Source organism: Nomascus leucogenys, chromosome 3 (genome assembly GCF_006542625.1).
Source record: "Nomascus leucogenys isolate Asia chromosome 3, Asia_NLE_v1, whole genome shotgun sequence".
Classification (NCBI taxonomy): domain Eukaryota; kingdom Metazoa; phylum Chordata; class Mammalia; order Primates; family Hylobatidae; genus Nomascus; species Nomascus leucogenys.
Window position 1 is genome coordinate 155,451,279 of NC_044383.1, and position 8,995 is coordinate 155,460,273.

Below are 8,995 nucleotides of genomic sequence, written 5' to 3' on the forward strand. Positions count from 1 at the left end.
TGAAAGACGTTCAAGAACATTCTCCTCCATCCTCTAAGTCGCTACCAGATGGCCTGTTTCCTGCTGAAAGAAGCACCTGGTTCTTGGTGTTTACGAACTCCACTCAGTAAGCGGATCAATAGCAACAAGGGCACTTTGGCAGTCAGACGCAGAAGTAGCGTTTTCCTCCAGAACACCACGTGTGGTGGGGACAGTGCTGTGCAGCCCCTGCATGTCTGTGACGCACACCTCCTGCCTGCGGGCTGGTCCCCCTCCCACCACCCCAGCTCTTCTGGGTTTTCGAGCCCTGCCCTCAGCTTCCCCTCCTTCCTCCTCTCCCCCTGATTTTCCAGCCCTGTCTTCCACTTCCCCTCCTCTCTCCTCTCCCCCTGGCACCGTTAAACATTCATGCTGGGCCAGATCATGCTTTTTGACAATGTCTAACGAGCTAGCAGTGAATGATAAACCTGCTGGGCCGCCTCCGTGTCTCAAAGCCACTAGGATCTGCAGCTGTTTCAAGAGCACAGAACAAAGCCTCCAGGAAAGGGAGAAAGAGCAGCATCTGAGCTTGGAGGAAGTCATTTCTGTGAAAATCTCTTAATGCAACGGGGAGCTAAGCAAGTGGTCTGTGTGTGCCGTGGAAGGTGGCGATGTTGGGGTCTTGCCTCCTGCAGCGGATGCTGGCAACAGGGCCTCGGGTGGCCCTCTTAGGACCCACAGGCCCTGCATCTGGATTGGCCAAGTCCCAGGGGCCAGGCCCGCCTCAGAGGTCCAGGGCATTTCATGGCTGGAGGGCACTGTGGAGGTCCACCTGCTGCCCCACGGAGGAGAGGAGGTGCTCAGACACCAATCTTGGTGCCCAATCATTTCCCCTCCTCTGACCTTGAGGGAAAAAGCCAAGATGCAGCCTCTGGACACCAACCTTGAGACATTCTCAGCTCTCAGCTCATGGGCAGAGCCTGGACTCATTACTCCAGGGAAGAGGCTCTGCTTCCACGGCCCAGGGGTAAGGTCAGATGCAAGGGCCTGAGGCCACATGGGAGCCCAAGCAGCAGGAGGCCCCAGGCCAGTCAGAGCCCTCGGGGCCTCCCAGGGGCTGGCAGGAGCATCTGCTCAGTGGCGAGATGAATGTCCTAAAATGCTATTAACAGAGTTCAGTCTAGGGTTTAAATCAATTTGGCAAACATTTATTGAGTGCCCACTCCAAATAAGGTTCTGAAAAGGCTCTTGAAAAAATGTCTGTGCTTTTGAATTTCAAATGATTGGTTTTAGTATTAGGAGCAACAGAAATCCTGTTATCACTCATCCAAATAATCAGAATTAATTTAGGAGTTGATGGCAAACAGAGTCCATTGGTAATTAGGAAACATGGAGAAATAATTAACCATGGCAAGAAATGCGGTTACATTTAACTCCTGCAAAGTTAAAAAAGAACTATGGTACTTTTCTCTGTGAGGCTTAGCAATCCCACAGTGCCATGAGAGTGGCGCCTGCCTGAGCACGTGAGGAGCCCTGCGCTGTTCCCCACCCTGGGTGCCATGCTGGCCGCTGGGCCCTTCCTTTGGGGAAGCCAAGCTGGTTCCCTGAGTCACCAGGGCAACTGGGTGAGGGCCCTGGCCAGATGACCTCCCTTCAGAGAAGGACCAGGGCCTAACTCCACACCTTCTGTAAATTTATTTTTTTAAGCATGAATAGAAAATGTCTCCATTATTCATTTTAGTTTTAAATACTAGGCGCCTTCTCCCGGCTAGAATCCCCATGGCTAAGCTGGGAGGAGCCTCCAAGCTGGAGCGCTGGGCTTGTCCGGCCAGGCAGCAGACACCGTGGGGAGACAGCGTAACATCCATCAGGGCTCTCTCTGGCAATGACACCGCGTTCCTTTTAGAAAACTCCCTCTCCTCCAGTCTTCCTCCCAAAGGCCACCCGTCTCCACCAGCACGCGGCTCCCGAGGCCTGCGCGGCTCTGACTGATGCATTTCTCGGCAGCTCTGTCCAGGGGCTAAGGGAGGTGCAGATGAGTCCCTGAGCCCCCTCATGGGGATTGGTCATTTCAGTCCCCATCCTGGGTCCCCCTGGAGGATGTGGGCTCCATGGTGCTGGGCCGTGACTCTCTCTGCCTCGGTGCCCCCAATACCCCCAGCCGTGGACCCTGCTGAGCCCCATGCAAGTGAAGCAGGCCCTCCAAAACCCTTCCGTCCTTGGAACGCTGTACTGTGGCTGCCAACTCCTCTGGCCTCCACCGCAGACACACAGGGCTCCTCTCTAGAGCTGAAGCTGTACCTCCAGGAGACACTGAGTTCTAGGCTCAGCTCCACAGGGAGCCAGCCCCTTCTCCATGATGACTGCCAGGGGGAAGTGTCTGCGCAAGTGTGGATGTGTTTGTGTGTTTGTATGTGTGTGTGTGTGTGTGCATGTGCCTCTCACATGTGTCTGTGATTACCACCCAGCGACTCCTAGACCTGCCCTGTCCCATGGAACTTTCCAGGCTGTGGAGACGATTCTTAGCACTGCGGGTCGCCACAGCCACATGAGCGCTGGGGCACAACAACTGCAACTGAGGAGCGGAGTTTAATTCTGTTCACTTTAAATTAATTTAAGTAGCCACATGTGGCCAAGGGTCCATACTGGACAGTCGGTTGTAGAAGGTTCTTCAAGGGGGTGAATTTGAGATTTTCCCTCAGACGCAACCTCTGAGTTCTGCCTGTGCTCTTGGGGGTCTCAGCATCTCGGGCGCCTTCCCTTCCAGACACCCCCGGGGCGAAAGAGGACCGTGGGCCTGGCCTGCCACCATCGGCCTGGAGGTGAGGGCGCCCTCTTGAGCCTGGGCGGGACAGAGCGGGGGGTCAGGGGAGCTTCCCGGCGCGGGCGCAGCCCCAGGAGGAGGGACGGGGCCTCGGGGTGGGTGACGGTGTCACCGCCAGCATCGCCTCTACTGGGTGTCGGGGTGGCCGGGGCGCCTCCTCACCGGGGCAGCCGCAGAGCAGGGACCCCAGTGCCTCCCTCGGCCGCCCCGACAGGAGACGTTCCCGCCCGGGCCATTCTCGCGGCATCAGGCCTGGGCGGGAGGAGCGCTGGGGCGGCCGGGGCTGGTCTCGGCGGCTCCTGGCCCAGGTTCGTGGCTCTCGTGTTTCCCAGGGTCTGGGCCTGCGCCGCCGTCGGGCGTTTTCCACTCAGTGATGTGGCGATGGCGAAAGGGGCCGGTTGGAGACCAAACTACACTGGTCGCGGTCAAGAGATCTTTATTGGAGGTATCGAGCGGCACCACGCACGAGAAGGAAGAGAAGAGAGAGAGGGCTGCTGGTGTGCTGGGTTTTATATCCCTTGGGCCTATGTGGATTGGGCTAGGGGCGGGCCCAAGGGAAGGCGGGAGATGCTTCTTTCTGATTGGCCCTCCTTTGGCGGGTTCAGACAGTGCCTGGTCAAGGAGGGGAGAAGAACCCGGAACCGGCCCCATCTTAAGGTATGGCGCCATTTTAAGGTACCCCATCTTACCTAACAGATGGCTCCTGGGTTTATGGGGGAATGTCGGGTCCGCTTCGTGCTGGGCCCACGGCCTCCTCCCGGCGAGACGCCCCTCAGGGCTCCCCCATCGTCAGCGCCCAGGACGCGGGAGCCATCTCGGTGGGCTGAAGGGAAGTAAGACTCTTCCAGAGGGCCTCTGCCCCAGAAAACAAATTTTATTTACAGGTTTCAAAGAGGCCAAGACGTCTGTGGCTTCCTTCAGGAGAAAGCGGCAAAACCCACGCCCAGATCCGTAGTACTTTCAACTTTTCACCAGGAAAGCCATTTTTTTATGTAAGAGCGAGCGAGTTCCACAGCGAGGGGAGGCCAGTGGAGAGGAGTGCGGCCTTGCCTGGCTCATGTCCTGTTTCCAGTTTGCCCTGAAAACGAATTACTAAATCCATGGAGGAAGAGCTTGGGGCGTGCCTGGTCCTCAGCCACAGAGGGGCTGGGGCCTGTGACTGAGTGTGCAGAGGGCCCGCCCCCGGGGCCCCAGGGCTGGGGGAAGGGGCTGTGCTGCCCAGAGAGAGTCCCCGGGCACCCCCAGCCTGTTGCAGCCACCTTGGGCTCCACACTTCGGTCCCTCCTACTCTCCGCTGGTCTGGGCTCAGCCACCAAGCCCCACACAGTGGACAGAATCCACTGGGGCGCAGGAAACCTCAGCTTCAGCAGCCCACCTGGCCTTCGCAGTCTTCCTCTCCAGGGTCTTATTTCAACGTGGCCTTTTCTGCTGCGACTTAGCTGTCGGTAGGGGCCAAGTTTGGGTGTGTGAGGCCAAGGAGATGCGTTGTGCTCTGCAGAAGAGAGACACAGCGAGGGAGCCTGGGCACGTGGAGCCAGCTCACCAACCTCAGCCAAACCACCAATTCTGTCCCGTGGCCCTTGGTGACCGGTGACAGGGGAGGGAAGGAAACGTGGCCAGCTTACCCCAGACCACAGGTGAACACAGGTGGGGGCGGCCCGCTGGTGCGGGCCTAGGAGCTGCAGGAGCTGCAGGAGCAGGGGCCACGGTCCAGCCTGACGCCCCTCTCTGGGGGCAGGAAGTTCCCTCTGTCTGCCGTGAGCAGGGGCAGTTGGGAGAGCCCAGCACAGGACCTCAGGAGCTCCCGGAGCAGCCTCAGCAGCCACAACCCCTCGACCTTGTCCAGCATCACACCCACGGTACCAGGAAGACAGACAGAAGAATCCCACCAGTGTGCAGGAGAGGAAGCCTACTTTAATTCTGTTCTTGAAGTAATGGCAGGCGAAGATTCGTATTTCATAATTAATTCCTCACTTCTTAGGAATCGCAGCGATCAGCTCTGTTATTCCTTTGTTATCAGGAAGAACTGTGAGTCCTCCTGTTCTCACTGCTTCCCATCTGTGAGCATGCGCGGCCCTCGGCTAAGTTATCTGAAGGGAACATCACAGCGGCTTCCCTGACCTCAGCCAGGACAAAAGGTGAAGTCTAGCACGACGACCCGTGCAGTCTGCATCTCTGGAGGCCCTCCCTTCCCGGTCTCTGGGCACAGGTGCGGGGCCGTGCGCGTGCATGCGCCTCCGGGGTTCCTCCGGGCACAGGTGCGGGGGCCGTGCGCGTGCGTGCGCCTCCACGGTTCCGCCGGGCACAGGTGCGGGGCTGCGCTCCGAGCGCCTCCAGGTTCCTCCGGGCACAGGTGCAGGGCGGTGCGCCAAGTGCCTCCACGGTTCCTGTGAAGGAGTGCGATGGCTCTGTAATTTTTGTCCTCAGCTTCGGTTTACCACAGCTTAGGCCTTTGGGGTCATTTTAAAGTAGTAAAGAAGTTTGAAAGGTAATCCCAAACCAGGTGGTCCATAAATCATTACTGGGTTCGAAAAATAATTATCATCAGAATAATTTATTATGCATATAATTGTAACTGTGCCCTGTGGACACTGCACATGGTTAAATCAACACCAGGAGGGTATTTTGGTTTGTAAGAACTTTAAAAATATAAGGCAGATGGCACTAATACAGACAAGCAATGAATGAATAAGAATTCATTACAATGAAGCTCTAATGCAACGTATGATTGAATAGGGCAGCTTAGAAGCCGGGAAATTAGGAGGCTCGGTAAGATGAATTGGGTGGTGGTTTCCAAGCCTCCTACCAGCATTTGGAAGAGACCCCAGGGGTCAGGGCATCTCCAGAACCCAAGCCAGCTCTGCATGTCCGGCTAGTGCCTGCAGCGTGCTGGCGCTGAGATAGTATCATGGGTGGCCCATGGAAGGACGTGTCTGATGGAAGGGAGACAGGAAATGGCCCTAATAAGGAAAGGAAAAACTCTAAGCTGGCTGGAGCTTCCAAGCTGTCCACCTGAGGACTTGGAAAAGCCGATGATCTGAGCTTGCATCTGCAGGGCTGAGGGTGAGCAGGGGTGAGGGTAGTAGAGATGAGAGCTTGAGCCAAGGAGTAACGGGCGTGACCCACCCCTTACGTGAGCGTGGTCTGTGCTGATGATGCGCTTCTCACCAATAGCAGGGCACAGGGTGTGGGGCATCCAGTCTGAGGTTAGGTTAAAAAGACTGTGGCTTTTGCTTCGGGGACACCCCCTGGCTCACGCTGTCCCATGCCCTCTGCCTGTCATGAGGGCACTTGGCAGCCCTGGGACAGGGTCACACGGGGAGGACCAGGGCCTGTGGGCAGCCTGGTGAGGGGGCTCGGGCACCCCACAGGAGCCTGCAGGGGCAGGAAGAGATTTGGGGGAGAGGAAAAGATTTGCTATTTAAGTTGTGGTGCTGGTTTCCTGGCTGTATACATATGTTAGGCTGATTACACTCTATACTTCAATGGCACGCTGTTTATCACACTTTAATTATACGCTAATGAGGCTGTAAAAACTGGGGAGGTGGCATTATTCGTGGAGAAGAAAAAGCTCAGATTAAACAGGCAGTGGGAAGACATGGTATTCGGGGGAGGTGAGCCCAGGCGTGCAGATGCTGAGCGTGGGCAGTATTTGTCAGGTGACAGAGAAGCTGGCATGCGTTAGACCTGGCAGGGGTTTGAAGATCTTCCGTCTGTGTTTGGATGGCCACATTGGCTGCAGGGCGTGTAGACAGTGTTGTTGAGAATTAGCTTGAGTGTAAAGGTTAAAATGTAGAGTCACTCAGGGGAGTAGAAAGTTTTGCCCTTTTTGAGGGGTAGGGAATGACCTTTAACACACCGACCATCAGCAGGGAGAAGAGGAATGAAGAGCCCAGGAAAACAGGCCAGGGAGTTCATGGATGGAAACGGCATCACAGGCAACAGCCACGCACGAAGATGGACGAGGACCCAAGAGAGAACCGGCGCTGCTCTACTCCTGCCTGTCAGTTCTCAGTGGAGAGGGGCACTGTCCGCCGAGCCTCCGTCTGTGGAAACGCTCTTCTTCGAGACTGGCCCTTGCTCCGGCTGGGCCTGGTGAGGAATGGCCGTCATCATGGATGGTGGCCTTTCCTAGCCCTGACCCTGCAGAGCACCTCTGGAGCGCATAGTGCCGGCGGACAGGAAGTCAGCAGATCAAAGGCGGGGTCCCGGCTTCACGGTGGGTGAGCCATGTGATGGTTGGGTAAGTCCCTCACGCTCTGTAAGTCTCTCCACTGAGCTGGGTGTGAACGTGGTGCTCTGTGGCAGTGGCACATGATGACTCCTGCGTGGAGTTCTCGTCTCAGCAGGGGCAATGCCTTGCACCCCGATTTTCAAGCAGCAGCCTGAGAGTCCTGGGAAGCCCGTCCTTTCCCCTCGGTCTTTCTGTTGACCCCACCACTCCCATACTTCAGGCCTCACCACGTCCTGTTAATCCCATTTCCAAAAAATGCCTGGAAGCTTCTGCTCCTGGCTCTGCAGCCTCCACCTTTCTCTGAGCTCCACCAACGCTTCCTCACATCAGCCCTGGATGACTCCAGGAGGCTCCAAAGGGAGCCCCTGCTTCCTGTTCCCTTCCCCTGCGACCTGCTGCCCGTGTGCACCCAAGGGGCATGTTTTTCCGTGTGAGTGGGATCATGAGCCTCTTTCCTTGGTAGACGTTCTCTTTATGCTGGAATGAAACCTCAACTGCCCTGTGACAGGCAGCTCCCCATGGGCCGGTGCTGGGTTTTGGTCTGTCCGCATGTGCTCCCCACCCAGAGAAGACTCGCGGCTGGCTGCTTCTCTCACCCCTGAGGCTTCACAGTAAACATCGACTCACAGGAGGGGACCGCGTGATTCCCACCTCGTGTCCTGTTCCCTCCATGGAGCATAAGCTTGACCATGGTACAAAGCAGCACACAGCTACTTTAACCCTGGGAGAGAAGCGTCTTTATGAGATTTTCTGTGTCCCCAGGAAATGCTGCCTTCTCCTGTGAAGCAGTCAGTGGGCCAGGCCCAGTCCTTAAAGATGCAGAGAACCCAACAGTCCCCTCTTCTGCTCACAGCTTCACCTTATGTTATGCCAAGTCCCCACACCACTAGAGCATGCTGGCACTGGGTCACAGGCGCCTGCATTTCCCGCCAGCTTGTGACTTGGGGTGCGTTTCCTCAGCCTGTTTCCAAGCAGCCCCATGAGATCAGGGCTTATTGTGTTTGCTCCATGCATCATGAGGGTGCATCCTGAGAAGGAGAAACTCGCAGGTGGGTGCAAATGATTTGCAGTCAGAGGAGCCAAGAGCTCCTGACGGGACTAATGAAAGCATGCCCCACCTTAGCCCTGGGCCGGGTTCACGCCCCACCTTAGCCCTGGGCCGGGTTCACGTCCCACCTTAGCCCTGGGCCAGGTTCACGTCCCACCTTAGCCCTGGGCCGGGTTCATGCCTCACCTTAACCCTGGGCCAGGCTGCTGTGTGCCACATGCTGTTTCTTTATCAGGGGGGTTTGGGTACAGACATACTAAAAATGGATCTTGAAAGAGGCACCGATGGCTTCTTGTGGTTTTTTGGATACAAACAGATTGGTTTTTCCTTAAAGAAGATGAGTGACTATGTTGTCAGTGTCATGGTGCAAAGATGAATATGCACCTGCGGCTAACAAAGCTCCAGTGTTGGGGGACGACCTCGCAAATGCGTTGTGAAATGTGCAGAAGAGGGTTTCATATGCAGGAGAGAATTATCTGGGGGATAGGTGAGCATTCATTTTTCACTTACTCATGTCTGGGCCCTGTGAGGTGACTCACATCTGCAATCCCAGTACTTTCAGAGGCCAAGGTGGGAGGACTGCTTAAGGCCAGGGGTTCAAGACCAGCCTGGGCAACATAGCAAGACCCCATCTCTACAAAAAATTAAAAAATTAACCATGTGTGGTGGCGTGTATCTGTAGTCCCAGCTACTTGGCTGGCTGAGGTGGGAGAATGGCTTGAGCCCAGGAGATCAAGGCTGCAGTGAGCTATGATCCTGCCACTGCACTTCAGCCTGGGCCACAGAGCGAGATCGTGTCTGTAAAAAATCATCATCATAAAATGAATCACCTGCCACCTGCCATCCATCCTTCTTTCTGAACCGTGTCTGGTCAGTTTCCTCCCAGGGACCTGGTCTCCTGCTCCTGGCTGTAACTTGGTGTAAGAGTTAA

General features: G+C 56.1%; 1 pseudogene; it reads left to right on the forward strand.

Moving 5' to 3' along the window:
* Positions 1-3,882: 3,882 nt before the first annotated feature.
* LOC100592763 lies at positions 3,883-7,906 on the forward strand (annotated as a pseudogene).
* The last annotated feature ends 1,089 nt before the right edge of the window (positions 7,907-8,995 follow it).